The 23346-nt window shown below is 42.9% G+C and overlaps 2 pseudogenes; both read right to left on the bottom strand.

The window, feature by feature from the left end:
• Positions 1-8487: 8487 nt before the first annotated feature.
• Positions 8488-8741, bottom strand: LOC149122547 (small ribosomal subunit protein eS27-like pseudogene; annotated as a pseudogene).
• A 4497-nt stretch (positions 8742-13238) lies between these two features.
• LOC149122546 (non-histone chromosomal protein HMG-14 pseudogene) overlaps positions 13239-23346 on the bottom strand; it is a 37222-nt pseudogene continuing 27114 nt past the window's right edge.

Here is a 23346-nt window from a genome sequence, read left to right as displayed (position 1 = left end):
GGCAGGGGCCCAGGTACTTGAGCCCTCATCTATTGCTTCCCAGGCACATTAGCAGGAAGCTGGGTGGGAAGTAGAGTGGCCAAGACTCAGACCAGCACTCTGATATGGGATGCCAGTGTTGAAAGTGGCAGCTTAACTCACTCTTAATTAAAAGGAGAGGCACATGCATTCTTACTTAAAAGGAGAAGAAGAGTGTGAGGACATTTCAAACAAAAGGGACAGTGAGCAAAAAAGCCCAAACTGTAAAGATCCACATGATGAAGGAGTGCATGTATGCAGATTTTTGGGCTTGAATCTATAGACAGGGGTGATTGTTTTTGCTTTCATTTCTTTTTCTTTTTATTTTTTGAAAGTCTATTTTTTAATCACTAACTTATAAGAACAGCTTCAAATCTGGAATATGACTTTCCATGTAACACACCTGCTGTGAGGAAATGCTTTCCTGGTTTACTAAATTTATAAGGTGTTCTCAGTGCGAATTCTCCAAATCTTCATGATACTCATTTCTTTTTAAAATGTTTATGTCAATTATCAATTGATTGTTTCTGACTCTAAATTCACCCTTCTTGCCTGCATTGTGAAAATATGTACAGGCTCTTAAAATATTTTTCCTTTGGTAGTAGACACAATGTCTGTTTTTTTTTAAGATTTTCATTTATTTATTTGAGAGGTAGAGTTACAGAGAGTGAGAGGGAGAGACAGAGAGAAAGGACTTTCATCCACTGGTTGTTCACTCCCCAAATGGCTGCAACAGCCAGAGCTGCACCAATCCTAACCCAGGAGCCAGGAGCCAGGAGCCAGGAGCTTCTTCTGGTCTCCTACAAAAGTGCAAGGGCCCTAGTGCTTGGGCCATCTTTTACTGCTTTCCCAAGTCATAGTAGAGAGCTGGATGGGAAGAGAAGTAGTTGGGACTAGAACCGGTGCCCAGATGGGATGCTGGCGCTGCAGGAGGATTAACCTACTGTTAATGTTGAGCTATGTCAGTAGAGGGCTCCGGAGAGACACTGCAGGTGGAAAGGGTTACGCGTCCCAATTCCAGGGTGCTTTCCTCGCAGCCAGCAGCTTCCCGGGTACTCCTTCTCCCTCAGATGGCCTTGCAGTAAAGTGCCTCTACTGAGGTACCTTCTCATGATCTGCTTTTCCTGGCATCTACAGGGCAGTTTTCTGATACATTTCCAGTAGGTTCTATCAGCACAGAACCACAGCAACATCTCTGCCATCCAGTGAGCTGTAACTGTGCCCTCCAGTAAGAACTAGTCTTAGCCCTGGGGAAACCTATCCCTTTTGTGCTGTGCTCAAAGGCTTTGGCTACTCCTTAGATTTTCTCTCTCTCTCTCTCTCTCTCTCTCTCTCTCTCTCTGTGTGTGTGTGTATATATATATATATATATATATATAAAACATATATATATTTTGCATTCTCTTCTTACTAGCTAGTCCCTCGTTGCTTCAATCCATATCATATAGCTAATAAATATTGATATTAAACTTCCCTCATTTCAAATTACACTATGTAGTTTGCTTTCTTGGTTGGACCAAGACTGGTACAGTAGTGAAATAATTTCTTTCTTTTAAGCAAAATTTTTTTTCAAAGATCTCTAATATATAGAATAGACAAAAGTAGAGCTATGATTAAAGCCAGCTGGGAGGGCCAAGACTCATCTCAACCAGAGTTTCTTTTGCTTCCTGTGGCGGTTTCTCAAATACTTAGGACTCTACAAAACACTAGAAAACTGTTTCTATAGGTTAGTGGGAGCTATTGGGAGGTAGGGGAATGGCTTGGTGAGTTCTCAGTTTTAGAAAAATTCTTCAAGTAATAATATGAAGAGTAGATTGGAAGACAGAGAAGCTGTGGTTAAGAAGGTAGCCTAGGGGCCAGGGCTGTGGTGCAGTGAGTTAAAGCCCTGGCCTGTAGTGCTGGCATCCCATATGAGTGCCTGTTCAAGCCCTGGCTGCTCCACTTCCAATCCAACTCTGCTATGGCCCCAATGCTTGGGCCCCTACACTCCATGGGAGACCCGGAAGAAGCTCCTGGCTCAGCTGTTGCAGCCATGTGGGGAGTGAACCAGCGGATAGAAGACCTCTCTCTCTCTCTCTCTCTGGCTCTACCTCTATCTGTACCTCTGACTTTCAAATAGATAAAATAAATCTTAAAGACAAAATAAAATTAGTCTAGTACTTAAAGAAAATAAGGTTTTGGATTTCAATTAGAAGAGTGTTTTTTTTTTGGAATGGAAAAGAGGGATGGTTAGAGAGTTAAAAAAATTTAATTGATGGGACTGAAAAAAACAATTGACCAACATTTTTTAAAGATTTATTTATTTATTTGAAAGGTGGAGTTACAGAGAAGCAGAGAGAGAGAGAGAGAGAGAGAGAGAGAGATCTTCCATCAGCTAGTTCACTCCCTAAATGGCCACAACAGCCGAAGCTGGGCCTATATGAAGCTAGGAGCCGGGAGCTTCTTCTGGGTCTCCCATGTGGGTGCAGGGGCCCAAGCACTTGGGCCATCTTCCACTGCTTTCCCATGCCATAGCAGAGAGCTGGATCAGAAGTGGAGCAGCTGGGTCTCAAACTGGTGTCCATATGGGATGCCAGCACTGCAGATGGTGGCTTTAACAGCTATGCTACAGCGCCGGCCCTTACCAATCTTAATTATTGATTGGATGTTGAGAATAAAGTATTGAGAGACATTAAAGATGACACTGCTATTCAAACTCAGCAGCAGGATGCCTGGATGTGCCACTAGTGGAGATAAGGATTACAAAGGAAGAAGCAGATTGAGTGTGGGAGGTGAGACAGTGAGTTTGATTTGGGGCACGTTATGAATTACAGAGATTTATTTCTGCAGTTCTAGAAGCTGGGAAGTCCAAGATCCAAGTGGGTTGAGGGGCCCACGTCTGCAGGGGATTTCATGTTGTGTCATCCATGGCAGAAGGTGGAAGGGTGGGAGGGGAAGGGGGCAAACTCATCCTTTTATCAGGAGCCCACTTCTGAAGTAACTAACCCACTCCTGCAATAATGGCACTAGTCTATTCACGAGGGTGGAGCCTGCACGACCTAAAAACCTCTTAAAGGTCCCACCTCTCAACACTATTGCATTGATGATTATGTTTCCAACACATGGACCTTGGGAGACACGGTCAACAATATTCCAGATAAATACACCTGGGATTTTGTTTTAGCAGGTATGCTAAGATGATAGATATGGAGACAATGCCTTCAGGAAGAGTTTGATATTGACAGTTCTCAAAAGGAAAGGGACTGTCACATGCAGGGCCACCAGAGGAAGTACCGGGGTCAGTCAAGAAGCAGCAAGAGCAGAAGGAATGTGGGGGCCAGATTTAATGGACAAGAATGGATGCGTCAGGCTAGGCCAGCCAAGCAAGTTTAGGGATGACTTGAACCCTCCCAGTGGGCTCTGGACTGTAGAGGTGGTCTCTAGGTGTCTGGCGCCTGTTTCTGAGGTGGCTTGGGGCTGGGGGAGAGTGTCATGAACTGCTAGGGCCTGATAAAAGGAGGCAGTGGACTCAGTTGTCACTCCCCCACTCACGGGGGAACGACACCGGACCCTGCGCTGTTCTTTTTCCCCAGCCCTTCCCGGGTTTGCTGCCACACCCCCACTCGCGGAGGAACAACACCGTCCCGGGTTTGCTGCTGCTTCCCCCCGCCTCCGCGGAGGGGCGGCACCCCTGCCGCTTCCCCCACTTCCGCAGAGGAGCGGCACACCACTGGCCGGCTCTCTCAGGGGTTGCTCAGATGTTCCTGCTGCATGTTGTCTCTCTCCTCCTTTATAATCCTCTTCCACCAATCCCAACTCTGCTGGCATTCTCTCCCCACGCGCTGAGCACGCTGCTCTCCTCCAATCAGGAGCAGGATCAGCTCCTGCAGCTTGTTAGTCGAATTGGTGAGGCAGCTGTGTGGAAGTTGTTTACTCTCTCTCAGCGCCACATGGTGGGAGATCAGATGCATAGTGTTAGTCTTAGCAGTTCCAGTAATTTAGTCTAGTCTCGGTTGCTCCCCACACTCAGTATTGGTTGGTTTGCATGCCAAAGGTATATTAACAGTAAGATTACTTGCTATCTCTAGGAATTAACTAATTTTAGAAAGGCAGTCCCTCCTGAGGTCTGCAAGGCCCCACGATGTCAAAGCATCATAAAATACAGAAACTGAAAACCACTCTGGTTTTTAATCTGGTGTTCTCCAGTGATCTTCATCTTCATTCTGCCTCAGTTACTTACCCACTCAAGACTTAGACCTTGTCATGTCAATACCAGCAACTAAAAAAAAATTTACTTGAAACGTAAAGATACAGAGAGAGAGGGAGAGAGAAAGAGAGCTCCCATCTGCTGGTTCACTCCCTAAATGCCCTCAACAGCCAGGGCTGGGCCAGGACAAAGCTGGGAGTTGGGAACTCAGGAGGCCAATTACTTGGACCATTACTGCTGCCTCCCAGGGGCTACACTGGCAGGAAGCTAGAGTCAGGAACCAGAGCTGGACATCAAACTCAGGCACTCTAATGTAGGACATGGGCATCTGAACCTCTTGGCTGAACAGCTGCTCTGATAATTGAACCGGTACCCATGTGGGATGCTGGCATTGCGGGCAGCAGCTTTATATACCATACCACACTACTAGCCCAGTGACACCTTTTTTGTAATGTCCATTTCAACCATCTCCTTCGATATTTGAAGTTCACTCTAATACTCCAGTATCAGTAATTCTTTGAACCTACTGAGTTATGCTTCCACCAGCTTTTTCACTATCTCTCTTTTATTTATTTATTTATTTGTTTGTTTGTTTATTTATTTTGACAGGCAGAGTGGACAGTGAGAGAGAGAGACAGAGAGAAAGGTCTTCCTTTTGCCGTTGGTTCACCCTCCAATGGCTGCTGCACTGCGGCCGGCGCACCGTGCTGATCCGATGGCAGGAGCCAGGTGCTTCTCCTGGTCTCCCATGGGGTGCAGGGCTCAAGCACTTGGGCCATCCTCCACTGCACTCCCTGGCCACAGCAGAGAGCTGGCCTGGAAGAGGGGCAACTGGGACAGAATCCGGCGCCCCGACCGGGACTAGAACCCGGTGTGCCGGCACCGCAAGGTGGAGGATTAGCCTAGTGAGCCACGGCGCCGGCCTTTCACTATCTCTCACCCTTGCCGTAGCATCCCTTCCTGCCTAAACCTGCTTCAATTCTCTTGACAATAATTGTTACTCTCTTGTAGGAGCCCTCTACGCTCCTGCCTTCTTTTGCTTTTCTTCTAGCTACAATATGGTTTCAAATATGAGTAGAATATGAGTAAATCCAACTGTCTACTTAGACTTGCCTGCATCAGACAGCTGAATGTGACTACCAAGAAATACACAACTATATGTTCTCACTCGAAGCTCATGATCATGAGTGTTAAGTGGGCCTCACGGCTGCCCTGCAATCAATGAGTATTTCCCAGGTTTCACCACCTCCATTTTTCTAAATGATTATTTTATACCTCCACTCTTCTCAAGCCTTCATTACTGCTCAGCTTTCCTCATCTTCCTCCCCACCCCACATTGAGCCATTGACCTGACTTCTTACTTCTGTGCCCATAGAGAATCAATCAGAAGAGACTTCCACAAGCTCTCATCCACATCTACTCGTTGACCTGTACCTACCCACATGTTCTGTCTTCTCTGTTGTTACTTTGGTTGAACTTTCCTAGTCTCCAGCCAAGCCCAACCTTCCCGCTTGCATACTATATCCCATTTTTTGCTCTTCTAATGGAATCATTCTAAAAATTTCCCTCTCACCTGTTAAAATTTCTCTCTTTACCTCAGCGTACATACATACATACCACTAATTCTCCTTTTAAAAAAAAATTCTGTTGGGGGATGATGTTGTGGCTCAGGAGGTTGAACAGCAGCCTGTGACATCAGTATCCCATATTGGCACCGAGTCAACTCCTGGTTGCACTGCTTCTGATCTAGCTCTCTACTAATGCATCTGGGAAGCAGTGAAAGATGACCCAAGTGTCGAAAATCAGGGTAGAGTTCCAGGCTCCTCTTCGTTTGGCCCAGCCCTGGCTGTTGGGGCCATTTTGCGGAATGAACCAGCAGATAGAAGATCTCTATCTCTCTCTGTAATTCTGTTTTTCAAATAAAGAAATAAATCTTTATTTTTAAAAAATATTTATTTATATGAAAGTCAGAGATATGCAGAGAGAGGAGAGGCAGAGAGAGAGGTCGGTCTTCCATCTGATGGTTCACTCCCCAGTTGGCCACAACAGCTGGAGCTGTGCCAATCCGAAGCCAGGAGCCAGGAGCCAGGAGCCAGGAGCTTCTTCCAGGTCTCTCACATGGGTGCAGGAGCCTGAGGACTTGGGCCATCTTCCACTGCTTTCCCAGGCCATAGCAGAGAGCTGGATCAGAAGTGCAGCAGCCGGGACTTGAAACAGCACTCATATGGGATGCTGGTGCTTCAGGCCAGGGTGTTAACCCACTGAGCCACAGCATCGGCCCCAAAGAAATAAAACTTTAAAAAAATTAGTCTGGCGCTGTGGTTCAGTTGGTTAATCTTCCACCTGCGGTGCTGGCATCCCATATGGGCTGCTCTACTTCTGATCCAGCTCTCTGCTATGGCCTGGGAAAGCAGTGGAAGATGGCCCAAGTCCTTGGGTCCCTGTACCCACATGGGAGACCCAGAAGAAGCTCCTGGCTCCTGGTTTCAGAGCAGAGCAGCTCCAGCCTTTGCGGCCATTGGGGAGTGAACCAATGGACGGAAGACCTTTCTCTCTGTCTCTCTCTGTTTGTAACTCAAACTCTCAAATAAATAAATAAAATCTTAAAAAAAATTAGTCTGTTGGCCCTACATAATCTCAGCTACTACCCAGTCTCTCTCCTTCCCTTCATGACAAAACTTTTCCACTTGAGAGGTAGAGTTGCATATATATATACAGACAGTGACAAAGAGAACAGTCTTCTATCCTCTGGTTCACTCCTCAAATGGCTACAACAGCTGGAGCTGAGCTGATCTGAAGCCAGGAGCCAGGAACTTCTTTCTAGTTTCCCATGTGGGTGCAGGGGCCCAAAACTTGGGCCATCTTCTGCTGCTTTTCCAGGCCATAGCAGAGCTGGATTGGAAGAGGAGCAGCCAGGGCTCAAACCAGCACCCACATGGGATGCCGGTGCCAAGGGCAGAGGCTTAGTGCACTGTGCCACAGCACCAGCCCTGATAAAACTTCTTGAAGCAGCTGACCATGCTTGTTGCCTCTGATTTCTCTTTTCGTGTTCTGTCTTGATCCCATTCTTTTTTTTTTTTTTTTTTTTTGACAGGCAGAGTGGACAGTGAGAGAGAGAGACAGAGAGAAAGGTCTTCCTTTGCCGTTGGTTCACCCTCCAATGGCCGCCGCGGCCGGCGCGCTGCGGCCAGCGCATCGCGCTGATCCGATGGCAGGAGCCAGGAGCCAGGAGCTTCTCCTGGTCTCCCATGGGGTGCAGGGCCCAAGCACTTGGGTCATCCTCCACTGCACTCCCTGGCCACAGCAGAGAGCTGGCCTGGAAGAGGGGCAACCGGGACAGAATCCGGCGCCCCAACCGGGACTAGAACCCGGTGTGCCGGCGCCGCAAGGTGGAGGATTAGCCTAGTGAGCCACGGCACCGGCCCTTGATCCCATTCTAATCAGGATTTTATGCTGGTCATATCATCAGAGTTGCTCGAATTTCATCTCTGGGTACCTTGCACTTTGCTAAATCCAGTGGCCAACCCTTACTTGTTGTTTCACTTGACTTATCAAGAGCTCTGGACAGAGCCGATCATTCTATCCTCTTTCATAACACACTTCTGCACTTGGCATTCAGGTCACCATGCCATCCTGACTGTCCTTCTTCTCTACCACTATCTCTTTTCAGTTTCTCTTCAGCTTCCTGATTCTCAACATTGGGGTGACTTAGGGCTCAGTCCTGGCACCTCTTACTTTTGTTACTGACATTCATCCTCTAGATGATTTATTTATTTATTTTTTGCCCATAATAAAAACTTTATTGAAAAACTGACATCAAGGGGGCCGGCACCGTGGCTCACTTGGCTAATCCTCCATCTGTGGCGCCGGCATCCCATGTGAGCTCCGGGTTCTAGTTCCGGTTGCTCCTCTTCCAGTCCAGCTCTCTGCTGTGGCCTGGGAGGGCAGTGGAGGATGGCCCAAGTGCTTGGGCCCTGCACCTGCATGGGAGACCAGGAAGAAGCACCTGGCTCCTGGCCATTTGGGGAGTGAACCAACGGAAGGAAGACCTTTCTCTCTGTCTCTCTCTCTCTCTCATTGTCTATAACTCTACCTGACAAATAAAAAAAAAAAAAGGAAAAAAAAAAGAAAAAGAAAGAAAAACTGACATCAAAATAGGAGATAACTTGTATACCTGATAAAATCAAACAAAATCATGTTTTCTTAGTGTATTCACTAGAATCAGTGAACTTAGGATAAGGCTTTCTGTGGGAAGACACAAACCCAGGAAGTTGTGTGGGTCGCTAGAGCTGCTTTCTTCTCCAGGAACAGCCTTCTGTGAGTCAGGCCTTTCCTCCTGTAGGCTGACACAGGATTGCTGTACAGCCTGCACAAGGAACCACTCTCCGAGCATGGCTGAAACCTGTGGTGATCTTGTAGCAACCTGGGCATTTTAATCCATAAAATAAGAATTCAGAATATGAACTAGCCGTTTCTTTTTATGTTTCTTCTTTTCCTCCTCCAAGGAAGGATGCAGTAAATCTCTAGCCAAGGGCATGCTGGTGGTCTGTGTGCCTGGCTTGTCGGACCAGCTCTGGCCTTCTAGGTGATTTTTTTAAATTATTATTATTATTTGACAGAGTTAGACAGTGAGAGAGAGAGACAGAGAGAAAGGTCTTCCTTCCGTTGGTTCACGCTGATCCGAAGCCAGGAGCCAGGTGCTTCCTCCTGGTCTCCCATGCGGGTGCAGGTGCCCAAGCACTTGGGCCATCCTCCACTGCCTTCCCGGGTTACAGCAGAAAGCTGGACTGGAAGAGGAGCAACCAAGACTAGAACCCGGTGCCTATATGGGATGCTGGTACTGCAGGTGGAGGATTAACCAAGTGAGCCACGGTGCTGGCCCCCCTCTAGGTGATTTTGTCTAGTCTATTTGAAAACAAATTTATCTACAACCCCGACCACTCTTGTGAGTTTGCGTCTAGGATCCCACTACCTAAGAAGTATCTCCATTTGGATACCCAATAGAAATCTCAAACTTGGTGCATTCCCAGCTTACCATATCCTAAGCTGAGATCTGTGAAACCAGCTCTTCTCTAAGTGTTCCGTACCCTAGTTCAACGATGCTGTTACTCTTCCTCTTGCTCAGACCCCAACCCTGAAGTCATTCTTTTTTATTTTAAATTTTATTTATTTATTTATTTGAAGGGCAGAGCCACAGAGAGGCTTTACAGAGAGAGAGAAAGAGAGAGAGAGAGACAGAGAGAAAGAGAGAGAGATCCTCCATCTGCTTGTTCACTCCCCACATGGTCACAACAGCTGGAGGTGAGCCAATCCAAAGCCAGGAGCCAGGAGCTTCTTCCAGGTCTCCCACGTGGGTGCAGGGGCCCAGGCCCATGGGCCATCTTCCACTGCCTTCCCAGGCCATAGCAGAGAGCTGGATTGGAAGTGGAGCAACCGGGTCTTGAACCGCCGCCCATATGGGATGCAGGCACTGCAGGTGGCTGCTCTACCCACTATGCCACAACACCAGCTCCTAAAGTCATTCTTTTTAAAAGCCAAATTCAGCTATCAGTCTAGTGTCACACAGTTCACTCATTTAAAGTGTGCAATTTAGAGGCTTTTAGTACATACTTGGAGTTGTACAAGCACTACCACAGATCAACTTTAGAACATTTTGCTACCCAGAAAGAAACCCCGTGTCCCTTAGTTGAAGTCATTCTGTTTTTTTTTTTATAAACTTATCCTTTAATTATATTTGCCTGAACTTTTAAAAATATTTATTTATTTGAAAGGCAGAGTTACAAAGAAAGAGAGGGAGAGATCTTTCATCTGCTGGTTCACTCCCCAGATGGCTGCAATATGAGAGGCTGGGCCAGGCCCAAGCCAGGAGCCAGGAGCTTCCTCTGGGTCTCCCCCACAGGTTCAGGAGCCTAAGGACTTGGGCCATCTTCTGCTGCTTTCCCAGGCACATTAGCAGGGAGCTGGATCATCAATGGAGCATCTGGTTCTCGAACCCGTGCCCATTTAGGATGCTGGCATTGAAGGTGGCAGCTTGACCCATTATGCTACTTTGCCAGCCCCTATTGAAGGCATTCTTGATTCTGATTTGAGTCCATTTATCAGCTGCTATAATAGAATATCACTGGGTAAGTTATCACTGGGTAAGTTTGTTTGGCTTATGGTTCTGGAGACGGGGAAACTAAAGCTCATGGCACAGGCATCTGGCAAGGGCCTTTGTACCATGTCATCCCATGACAGAAGACAAAAGGGTGAGGCCGGTGCCGTGGCTCACTTGGCTAATCCTCCGCCTGCGGTGCCAGCACACCGGGTTCTAGTCCCAGTCAGGGCGCCGGATTCTGTCCCTGTTGCTCCTCTTCCAGTTCAGCTCTCTGCTGTGGCCTGGGAGGGCAGTGGAGGATGGCCCAAGTGCTTGGGCCCTGCACTAGTATGGGAGACCAGGAGAAGCACCTGGCTCCTGGCTTCAGATCAGCGCACAGCGCAGGCCTTGGCAGCCATTAGGGGAGTGAAACAATGGAAGGAAGACCTTTCTCTTTGACTCTCTCTCACTGTCTATAACCCTCTCACTGTCCAACTCTGCCTGTCAAAAAATGAAAAAAATAAAAATTAAAAAAAAGAAGACAGAAGGGTGAGAGCGTACAAGGGAGCAAGCAGACGAGAGGGCTGAATTTGCTTTTATCAGGAATCTGCTTCCACAACAACAGCTTTAATTCATCCAAGCAGGTATTTCTCTGTCATCTGATCAACTCTTTTTTTTTTTTTTTTTTGACAGGCAGAGTGGGCAGTGAGAGAGAGAGTCAGAGAGAAAGGTCTTCCTTTATCATTGGTTCATCCTCCAATGGCCGCTTTGGCCAGCACACTGCGGCCGGCACACCGTGCTGATCAGAAGCCAGGAGCCAGGTGCTTCTCCTGGTCTCCCATGGGGTGCAGGGCCCAAGCACTTGGGCCATCCTCCACTGCACTCCCTGGCCACAGCAGAGAGCTGGCCTGGAAGAGGGGCAACCGGGACAGAATCCGGCGCCCTGACTGGGACTAGAACCCGGTGTGCTGGTGCCACAGGTGGAGGATTAGCCTATTGAGCTGCGGTGCTGGCCATGATCTACTCTTAAAAATTCCACTTCTCAATTGCATTGGGAATTAAGTTTCCAACACATGAACTTTGGGGCCCACATTCAAACTACAGCAACTCTTCTTCACACCCGGCATCCAACCCATCAGCAAATTTTACAGGTTGTCGCTTCAGAAAATGTTATGAATCTTAGTCCTCACCACCTCCATGGCTTGTCCAAGCCACCATAATCTCCCACCTGCATCACTGTAGCAGCCTGTTTACTGGTGTCCCTACGTTCACCCTGACCTCCTTGTAGTCTTTTATCAATCTTGCAGCTAGAATGATCCTGTTGTAGCATAAGTCAGATCACCTCTCTGCTTGATGATTTCCATTCCTCTCAAAAACCCAAGTCTGGGGCAGATTATAAGATGCTGCTCGGAATGCCTGTAAACCATATTGGAGTTCCTGGGTTCAAGTCCCAGGGCTGCTTCTGCTTCCAGCTTCCTGCGGATGTGCACTCTGGGAGAAACAGATGATGTATTCTGGACTCTGCCACTCTTGTGGGAGACCCAGAATGAGTTCCAGGCTTCTGACTTCAGCTTGGCCCAGCCCCAGCAGTTGCAGGTATGAATCTGGGTATGAATCTGGAGCTTCACAGGCCCCTCCTTGCTCTTTCAGAAAGCTTCTTGTTGGAGCATAGCAAGGGATGATGACTTAATAGATGCAGGCCATTTAGATATTTGAGACTGAATATTCCAGCTTAGTGTCTGGCCAGGCAGGCATGATTTGCCCTTGTCTCCAATGGCTAAAGGTCAGTGTTTCTCAAAACTGTGGCCAGAAGTTTAGATCAGAAGCACCTGGAGTATTTGTTAAATATGAATTAAGTTTCCAAGACAGACATCTCTCTCGGTAGTTAAGATGCCAATAATGTTGGAGTGCCTCAGTTAGCTTCCCAACTCTGTCTCCCAACTCCAGCTTTCTGCTAAGGCAGACCCTGGACAGCAGCTGTGATGACTCAAGAAATTGGGCCCTACTACCCACATAGGAGACTTGGATTGAATTCCTGGTTCCAAGCCTCAGCCCCACCCCCATCCTTTTCAGGCATTTAAGGAGTGAAGCTGTGGCTGGGAGCCTTCCCTCTCCTCCACCATTCCTCTCTTTCTCTACCTGTCGAATTCAACAACAACAACATCCATGGTTCCTAAGCCCAGCCAAGATCTATATGAGCTATCAATGCATCTCAAGGATCTAGAAAAACTACAGCAAATCAAACCCAAAAATCATAGGAGAAAAGAAATAATTAAAATTAGAGAAGAAATCAACAAAACTGAATAAAAAAATACAAAAATCAGCAAAACAAAGAGCTGTTTTTTTGAAAAAATAAACAAAAGTGGCATCCCATTGGCCCAACTAATCAAAAAAAAAAAAAAAAAAAGGAGAATACCCAAATGAGAAACATTAGAGATGAAAAAGGGAATGTAACAAAAGACACCACAGAAATAAAAACATTACTTAACACTTTCAAGGCAATTTAGGACAAACACATTGCCAACATCCAATTGAATGGGAAAAGGTTGGAAGCATTCTCACTGTGATCAGGTACCAGACAGCATTGCCCACTATCACCATTGCTATTCATTATAGTACTAGAACTTTTAGCCAGAACAATTAGGCAAGAAAATAAAACAAACGGATATGAATTGAGTAAGAAGAAGTCAAATTATCCCTATTTGCATAAGAAGGGATTCTTTATATAAAGGGTCCAAAGAACTCCACTGAGAGACTATTGGAACTCATAGAAGAGTTTGGCAAAGAGGCAGGACAGAAAATCAATGCACAAAAATCAACAACCTTGGTAAACACAGAGAATGCCATGGCTGAGAAAGAACTTCTAAGATCAATCCCATTCACAATAGCTACAAAAGAAAATCACATACCTTAGAATGAAAGGACATCAAAGATCTCTATGATGAGAATTACAAAATCTTTTTTTTGTCCATAATTGAGATTTTATTGGTGTTGAGAATCAGCACACACATTTTAATTTGTACACAATTCTTAACATACGTACCAAAAATCTAAAAAGCCATGAATTGTCACTCTTTTTTTAAAAGTTATTCCAGTGACTTTCCAGCTTCAAATTTGGAGGCAACTCTTCCTTAAGAGGCTATCAAGTACAAGTATCTTCAAATGTTGCTGTTACATAAATCCCACCCATTCACAATATAATAGCATATACACGACACTCAAATTTTCAATCTTTCACGGCACATTAACAAAATCATTAGGAAAACTGGACTACCACAACCGAAGATGTTACAGAGTGCACATGGTTCTGACAGAACAAGGAGTGGTTTTCTGTAGGAAACTATTCTACAAAACATGGGAGAAGTAACTGAAAATATTCAAGACGGATTAAATGCACAATTGAGACTTCAAATTGCCATTTAGTATGCGTTGTACTGTAGGATATAAAAACCACCCCCACCTATGGAATGTTAAGCTGACACCCAAGACAGTCAAAGCCTTCCAGAATTCAATATGCCACTATTTTCTGGTTGTACCAAAAAATAAATAACCAGCAAATGATTTCACCTCTTAAAAAAATCATTTACACTTAAAAAATGGGATGAGGCGGGCTTCCCTCCTTCTTAAAAATGTTTCTAGAGCTACTAAAAAACTTGCATTTACAAAATAGTTGATAAAAATATTCCTCTGGATTGTACAAGAAGGGAGACAGGGACCACTGATAACACATGGTGTATGGTATTAATCGGACTTGGCTTCTTTCTCGTCTGCTTCATCAGAGGCTGGACTCTCCTCGTTTTTCGTTTCTCCGTTTTCTGCAGGCAGGTCTTCTTTAGCTTCTTGGTTAGCCACCTCGGCCTGTTTTCCCTTTGCTCCTCTCTTCCCCTTTGCTTGCACTTTCTTGTCTGATGACTTATCCTTCCCGGCGGCCTTCTTGGGCTTCGCTTCCACCTTTGCGGGGGCGGGCTTCGCTGACAAGTGCGCCAACCTCCTCTTGGGCTCCTCCTTGGCCGAGAACTACAAAATCTTAAAGAAAGAAATAGAAGATACCAAAAAATGGAAAAATCTTCCATGTTCATGGATTGAAAGAATCAATATCATCAAAATGTCCATTCTTCCAAAAGCAATTTACAGGTTCAATGCAATACCAATCAAAATACCAAAGACTTTCTTCTCAGATCTAGAAAAAATGGTGCTGAAATTCATATGGAGGCACAGGAGCTCTTGAATAGCTAGAGAATTCTTATACAACAAAAACAGATCTGGAAGCACCACAAAATCAGATTTCAAGACATACTACAAGGCAGTTATAATCAAAGCAACCTGGTACTGTTACAAAATATGGATAGGCAAATGGACAGAATAGAAACACAAGAAATCAATCCAAACATCTGCAACCAACTTATAGCTGATCACAGAGCCAAAACTAATTCCTAGAGCAAGGACAGTCTATTCAACAAATGCTGCTGAGAAAACTGGATTTCCACATGCAGAAGTATGAAGCAAGATCCCCATCTTACACCTACACAAAAATCCACTCAACACGGATTAAAGATCTGTGACCTGACATCATCAAATTATTAGAGAACATTGGAGAAACCCTGCAAGATATTGGCACAGGCAAAGACTTCTTGGAAAAATCCACACAGGCACAGGCAGACAAAGCCAAAATTAACAATTTGGATTACATCAAATAGAGAAGTTTCTGCACAGCAAAAAACAAACAAACAAAAAACGGGAAAGTGAAGAGGCAACCAACAGAAGAAAGAAATTCTTTGCAAAGTATGCAATTGATAAAGGATTAAGAACCAGAATCTATGAAGAGATCAAGAAACTCCACAACAACAAAACAAGCAACCCACTTAAAAGATGGGCCAAGGACCTCAATAGACATTTTTCAAAAGAGGAAATCCAAATGGCCAAAAGACACATGAAAAAGTGTTCAGGATCACTAGCCATCAGGGAAATGCAAATCAAAACCACAATGAGGCTTCACCTCACCCTGGTTAGAATGGCATTCATACAGAAATCAACTAACAACAAACGCTGGCAAGGAAATGGGGAAAAAGGCACACTAACCCACTGTTGAGAATGTAAACTAGAAAGCTACTATATAAGACATTATGGAGATACCTCAGAAATCTGAATATAACCCTACCATACAACCCAGCCATCCCACTCCTCAGAATTTACCCAAGGGAAATTAAATTGGAAAATAGAAGAGCTATCTGTACCTCCATGTTTATTGCAGCTCAATTTACAATAGCTAAGACATGGATCCAACCTAAATTCCTGTCAATGAAAGATTGGATAAAGAAATTATAGGATATGTACTCTATGGAATACTACCCAGTGGTAAAAACCGAAATCTTGTCATTTGCAACAAAGTGGATGAACCTGGAAATCATCATGCTGAGTGAAATAAGCCAGCCCAAATGGAAAAATATCATATGCTCCCTGAGATCTGTGACAACTAACTGAACACCTAAAAGGAAGCCTGTAGAAATGAAACTGACACTATGAGAAGCAATGACTTGATCATCCCACGTCCTGACTGTTGAGGAAAAACTTACTCTTTTATTCTTTTTACTATTTTCTTTTTCTACTTAAACCCATTGGTTGAACTCTTAACACAGAATTATTCTTAGGTGTTTAAATGCAATTAAAAATTGATCCCTGTAAAAATAAGAGTGAGAATAAGAGGGGGAGGAGATATACAGTTTGGCACATGTTCCCATGGACTTTCATCTAAGGGTAAAGCTAAATATTTGCCATGGGAATCCAAATTCCATTAAGTTGGCAGGTACTAATGCCATTTTACATGTTAAAGTGATCATGTTAAGTGTGTAACCAATCATATAGATAGGATTAAGTGTCAAAGGGATCACATAAATAAGACCAAGTGTGTGGTAATAACAATAGATAGAATTAAAAGGTAGAGAATTATCCAACATGGGAAGTAGGCCTTAGAATGACAAATGTGCTAAATATAACCCTGACCTCAGAATCAGTCCTTCAAGCATCCAGATCTGGCTGAAAAGCCCATGAGAGCACTTCAGCATGAAAAGCCAAGACACCATGGCAAAAAATTATCTACATGAACGATCTCTGTGAGATCCCAGTGGAAAGAAGGGGCCATCAAAAAAGGATGTACTTTTCTCTGAAGGGAAGCGAGAACTTCAATTTTGCTTATGACCCTATCTAAATACTGACAGAATTTCTGGACTCAAAAGGCTTCCTCAGCCTTCGCAGCTCATGACAAAAGCCTCAAGTGGTCACTGAGGTCATAAATAAGAGTGTCAATTGTTAAATCAACAACAGGAGTCACTGTGCAATTGCCCCACGTGTAGTACCTCCATCCTTAATGAGCTGCACTATAAGAATTAATGGTGCAACTCTTTTATTCTTTTTACTATTTTCAAACAATACTTTATACTTTGTGTGTCTGTGTTAGTGCAAACTATTGAAATCTTTACTTAGTACAGAGTTGATCTTCTGTATATAAAGATAATTAAAAATGAATGTTAATGAAGAATGGGATAAGAGAGAGAGAGAGTAGGAGGTGGGATGGTTTGGGGATGGTTTGTGGGAATGGGGGAAGAACCACTATATTCCAAAAAGCTCTACCTATGAAATCTATATTTATTAAATAAAAGAAAAAATGAAATCTGGTCATTTGCAACAAAATGGAAGAATCTAGAAAACATCATGCTGAGTGAATTAAGCCAGTCCTAAAGGGACAAATATCATATGTTCTCCCTGATCAGTGACAACTAACTGAGCACCAAAAAGGAAACCTATTGAAGTGAAATGGACACTATGAGGAAACAGTGACTTGATTAGCCCTTGTCCCGACTGTTGATGTACAATTTAATACTTTATCCCTTTTAGTATTTTTTTTGTTCTACTTAATACTATTGGTTGAACTCTGTAATTAATACAAAATTATTCTTAGGTGTTTAAATTTAACTGAAAAGAGATCCCTGTTAAATATAAGAGTGGGAATGAGAGGGAGGAGGGAGGAGATGTATAATTTGGGACATGCTCAATCGGACTAGCCCCAAATGGTGGAGTTAGAAATGTGCCAGGGGATTCCAATACAATCCCATCAAGGTGGCATGTACCAATGCCATCTCACTAATCCAAGTGATCAATTTCTGTTCACAGTTGATCATACTGATAGGTCTAAGAGTCAAAGGGATCACATAAACAAGACTAGTGTCTGCTAATACTAACTGACAGAATAAAAAAGGGAGAGAACTATCCAACATGGGAAGTGGGATATGCAGCAGACTCATAGAATGGCAGATGTCCTAAACAGCACTCTGGCCTCAGAATCAGCCCTTAAGGCATTCAAATCTGGCTGAAGAGCCCATGAGAGTATTTTAGGCATGGAAAGCCAAGAAACTCTGGAAAAACAACAACAACAACCCTCCCCCCCCCAAAAAAAAACCCTAAATGCAAGATCTCTGCAAATGAGATCCCAATAGAACAGGCCATCAAAGAAGGAGGTACCTTTCTCTGAAGGGAGGAGAGAACTTCCACTTTGACTATGACCTTGTCTAAATAAAATCGAAGTTGGCAAACTCAAAAGGCTTCCATAGCCTTGGCAACTCATGACTAGAGCCTAGGGAGATTACTGATGCCATAAACAATAAACAAGAGTGTCAAATTGTTAAGTCAACTCCTCATGTAGGATCTCTGTCCTTAATGTGTTGTTCAATGTGAATTAATGCTACAACTAGTACTGAAACAGTATTTAATACTTTACTTTCTGTGTGGATGCAAACTGATGAAATCTTTACTTAATAGATACTAAAATGATCTTCTGTATATAAAGATAATTGAAAATGAATTTTGATGTGAATGGAATGGGAGAGGGAGCGGGAGATGGGAGGGTGCAGGTGGGAGGGAAGTTATGGGGGGGAAAAGCCATTGTAATCCATAAAATGTACTTTGGAAATTTATATTTACTAAATAAAAGTTAAAAAAATAAATATAGTTTTAAAAATATTCAAAAAAATGTTTTCAGAAAATTTAATAGAAAAAAAAGAAAGGGTATTAAATACAGAAACAACAACTGATAACTTTATGGTGAAAACGAGGAAAGAAATGATCATGTAATTAAAAACAAAAATTATAGTTATATAACAATTTTATGTTAGCTTTTAAATAAAGTATAAAAAATTCAGCCATACATTTTATAAAATTTTAAAAACATCTAGTTGCTAAAGGCCTGAAACTTTTATGTTATGCACTTATGACCAGTTTTAGAAAAAATTATGCTTGTCCCTGGACATAATATTAACAATTTGCTTTCAAAATAAACTCAACATGGGCCGGCGCTGCGGCTCACTAGGCTAATCCTCCGCCTTTTGGTGCTGGCACACCAGGTTCTAGTCCCGGTTGGGGCGCCGGATTCTGTCCCAGTTGCCCCTCTTCCAGGCCAGCTCTCTGCTGTGGCCAGGGAGTGCAGTGGAGGATGGCCCAAGTGCTTGGGCCCTGCACCCCATGGGAGACCAGGAGGAAGCACCTGGCTCCTGCCATCAGATCAGCGTGGTGTGCTGGCTGCAGTGCGCCAGCCGCAGCGGCCATTGGAGGGTGAACCAACGGCAAAAGGAAGAGCTTTCTCTCTGTCTCTCTCTCTCTCACTGTCCACTCTGCCTGTAAAAATAAATAAATAAATAAATTTTTTTTTTAATTTTAAAATAAACTCAACATGAGTATTTGACTTTAGGCTTCCAAGGTTTTCTGCTTGCAAGAGGTCTTTTACCTCTGATAACTATTCACAGAGCTGAATATCTATCAACACAACTGTAGAAAGGCAGTTTTCATTTTTGTAAAAGTTTTAAATGAATTAAGATGATTAGTGATGAAAACACCTGTGCTCTTCTATTCAAACTATAATGGCACTATGCTCTTGAAAAATAGTCTCGGCTAAATTCCTTCCATCTGTCAAACATACTTTTAGGTCTAATAAAATGACAGTCTTCAGAGACTTCTTGGGGGTTTTTCCCCCTACTGGTCAAAATAGCCATTCCATTTAAAGTCTTTAATAAAACTGAAATATTTTGCTTTTTTCACAGCTTAAGACATACCTTTGGTGGGTAAATTTTTAACCAATTATTACTTGCAAATAAATATTTCAAATAATTACATGTTCTCCTCTTGGGAAATAATCTCAATTTCATGTTCTACTAAATTCTTCATTCATTTTGATTCCTTCTTAAGATTTAATTTTCACGAGAGAGATTTTCTGTCCTGTCCTGTATGGATTTCTGTAGTTCACACATTTGTTTTTGATAACTTCTAAATGTTCGTATCATAAATTTTTGAAATCTGTAAGTTGCATTTCTTCTATCTATCTCATCATCTTGTATTGGAGTGTCATTTTCATTTGGGAGCATCATGAGGTTTTCCTTATTCTTGTTTCCTTGGTTTCTGTTTTTGTTGTTTGGCATTGTGGAGATATTCCTTGGTTTCTTCTTTATGTTTTTTCTTGCTGTGTTGGCTTTTCTCATTATACTACGATTCTAGATTAAGTGGACTGTCTGCTTTTGGTGAATCTCCTAGGCTTGTGGTAGGTATGGCCAGAGAGCTCTCTTCAGTTCTTCAGGCTTAAGAGTGTGCCAAAGGTGACACACCCGGGTTTGGCATGGTAAATCTTCTCTCCATCTTTTTTTTTTTTTTTTTATTCAGAATGGAAGTAATTCCACACAGCTGAGCTTTTCTCCTTGATGGCAATTAGTGCCTGAGTGCTTGCCCCAGTGGGTATAATATTTGTCTGCTCTGTCCCAAGGACCACACAAAGGAACTGTTCAGTCCTCAGTGTAAGCTCAGATTCCCCTGCAATGTCTCTCACCGCATAGCCAAAGCTGCCCGAGTTTGTGGTGTCTCTCAATGAGACTACTCACATCCAGGCACACTGTGAGTTCTCCCACACACACTCAGTTTTTTTTTTTTTTTCACAGTTCCGGTTCATAAGCTCCACACATTCACTAGGTCTTAGTCTCCTGCTATTTCTCCCAACCAGAGTCAAGTTTTTCTCTATTTGGCTGAGAGTGGGCACAGCCCCAAGCTGGAGCAGCTGTTATGTATGTCCAAAATGGTGCCTGCTCTATTATCTCGCATGCCTTTGTAAGGTGAGTGGAGAGAGAGAATCATGTCTGTACTGGTGCTTTTATTTATTTATTTTTTTTTGTCTCTCCTCTAGTTAGGCTGGTGTACTTTCCCCTATGGGGCTTCAAGCCTTGTTCCCTCTAGGTACTTCCTGCCATTTTTCCACCAGTGTCTCGGGCTACTGCGGTTTCCTGCTGCTTTTCCGCCAATGTCTCGGGCTACTGTGGTTTTGCCTCACCTCCCTTTCAAGTGCTGGTACATAGACTCAGCAGCTGAGATACCGAGCCATGGGCACCCGTGCTCTTCACATAGGTCCACCATGTCCCACTAATTCTGGAAGAGTTTTCTCAGCAGTTTTTCCCCTAACTCTTCCCTGAGACTACAGTATCCCAACTTTTATCTTTTCCTGGAGTATCAGTGAGCTCCCTCCCTATTCTGCCATCTTGGAGCCCTCTCCACAAGTTACATTCAATGCTTGCTCATGCCATTGAATAATGGTAACCAATGGGGAAGATGAAGGCCAGAATTCATCCCCAGCCCTGTATAAAGCTTTCACTAACTCCATTAGGCAGCAGTATTTTTCCAATAATAGGTTGTAGATAAATTCCTGTCTGTACTATTTCTTGGGCTATGATCATGAAATCAAAGCAATAGTACTCTAGACTGAGTAGCACACATTTTATATGACCATCAGCCACAGGTTAAGCCAGAGACCTGGAAATATTGGACTTAATGGCTAAATTAAATTCCCCAAATCAATTAATTTCTTGGCTTCATTATAGGCACTCTAAGGATAGCATGAGCTTACATGTTTTGGCATACCAGAGAAGCTGTAATATATGTACAAAAAGCTCTGAAACTATAAATCTCTGTTCCTCATGAAAGGAAGCAAATTTATACCATTTTCATTAGTGAGTGTAGCCTGAGTATTTGATAGACAAATTCACCTGTACCACAAACAAGTTCATTTAACTTTATAACTTGTTGTTTAAAATGTGGGGAAAATGAAAGCCAGAATACATCCCCACCCTACATAAAGCTTTCATCAATTCCATTAGGCAATGGTATTTTTTCCACTTACAATTTCTACATCACTTTCTGTACTATTTAATGTGGAATGATCACAAAATACAATGTAAACAGTACTCTAGGTTGTGTAGCACACACTTTATATGACCATCAGAGACAGGCTAAAGCCACAGATCTGAAAATATTAGACCCAATAGCTAAATCATATTTCCCAAATCAATCATTCCTGGGCTCCACCCAGGAACCCTGAGGGTCACGTGAGGTTACATGTTTCGGCAAATCAGAGAAATTGTAAACAGATCACAAATAGTTATGAAACTGTAGATCTCAGTTCTAGCTACTCCAAAAAAGAAAGTAAATTTAAGCTTTTTATTCTTAATGAGTATAGCCTGACTTTTGATAGACAAATTCACTTGTTCTACATACAAGCACATTTAATTTTATAATTTGTTGTTTAAAATGTATTTAGAGTAAAAGTTTTATCCTAAAGCTTTATTCATAATGCTATGTCTATGTCTCAAGGAAGAAATTTCTGGTATGGTATAAAATATTTAATTTTATCTGAACAACCAATAAAGTCAAATATTTTCAATCTATACAAGAATAGGTAGCATGCATATCAGATAAGTGCCCCTGAGAAAAATTTGTTTTTAGACAAGATTATTTCCCATAAATGCAAATGAAAGCAGTGTAAAATAAAGGGTTAGACTGTACTGCACAAACTGGATGACAAGCACTGATATGTGTAAGGTCTTTAGGAATCATAAGTGTGGCAGAAAGAAAGAAAAGCCTATTGAAAAAAGGGAAATTTAGGGACAAGTCTAAACAAATGAGGTTACATTCACAGAACTGAAAGACAAAAAGGACAGCCTGGAGAAAAGTGGAGAGATGGAGAAATAGGTCCAATCAACTCCAAGTCTGATTAAATCCAATGACAAGGTAAAAAAAATTGTATATCTACACAATTATTTGGAAATGAATATTCAGACAGCACAACTATTAATAAAAAAATTTGGAAATAGTCTGAATGTTCATTAACTGATGTGTGGATAATGCATACAACAGAATTTTATTCTACCATACAAAAGAACATTCTTTCACAATTAAAAAAAGATATATTGATAGATGATACACCATCAATGGACCCAGAATATATGCTAAGTAAAAGAAACCAATCACAATGGCTACATACAATGGGTTTCTATTTATACAATATGTCCAGGACAGGCAACATAGATTGTTGGTTTTGTAAGACTATGGAAGCTAGAGGTACTGAAGGGGTGATGGAAAAATGATACAGGTTTGCTTTTCAAGGTAGTACAAATATCCCAAAATTGATTGTTGGTTACCCTGCTCTGGGAATATACTGCAGGACATTTAATTTCATTATTATAAATGGGTGTACTCCATGGTATGTGAGATATATAAGGATTCTTTGAAACTTTTTTGGAAAAATGGGCTTAAGAGATAAATTAGCTTTGGTATTTTTAAATCAATGAATTTTTAAAATCTGACAGGTAGAGTTATAGAATGTGAGAGATATAGACAGAGAGGTCTTCCTTCCATTGATTCACTCCCCAGATGGCTGCTATGGCTGGTGTTGCGCTGATCCAAAGCCAGGAGCCAGGTGCTTCCTCCTGGTCTCCCATGCAGGTGCAGGGGCTCAAGCACTTGGGCCTCCTCCACTGCTCTCCAAGGCCACAGCAGAGAGCTGGATTGGAAGAGGAGCAGCTGGGACTAGAACTGGTGCCCATATGGGATGGGAGTGCTGCAGGTGGAGGATTAACCAACTGAGCCATGGTGCCAGCCCCAATGATTTTTTTTTTAATTTCTACTTTCCCCTTGTACCCCAATACATCAGTTTAAAAAAAAAAACACAAGGAAATGATGTAGATAACTTTATTTATTGTCTATTTTG

The sequence above is a fragment of the Oryctolagus cuniculus genome, chromosome 13, assembly GCF_051225735.1.
Source record: "Oryctolagus cuniculus isolate XC-2025 breed Fujian yellow rabbit chromosome 13, ASM5122573v1, whole genome shotgun sequence".
In the NCBI taxonomy this organism is placed as follows: domain Eukaryota; kingdom Metazoa; phylum Chordata; class Mammalia; order Lagomorpha; family Leporidae; genus Oryctolagus; species Oryctolagus cuniculus.
This window is presented reverse-complemented; position numbering and strand designations above follow the sequence as displayed.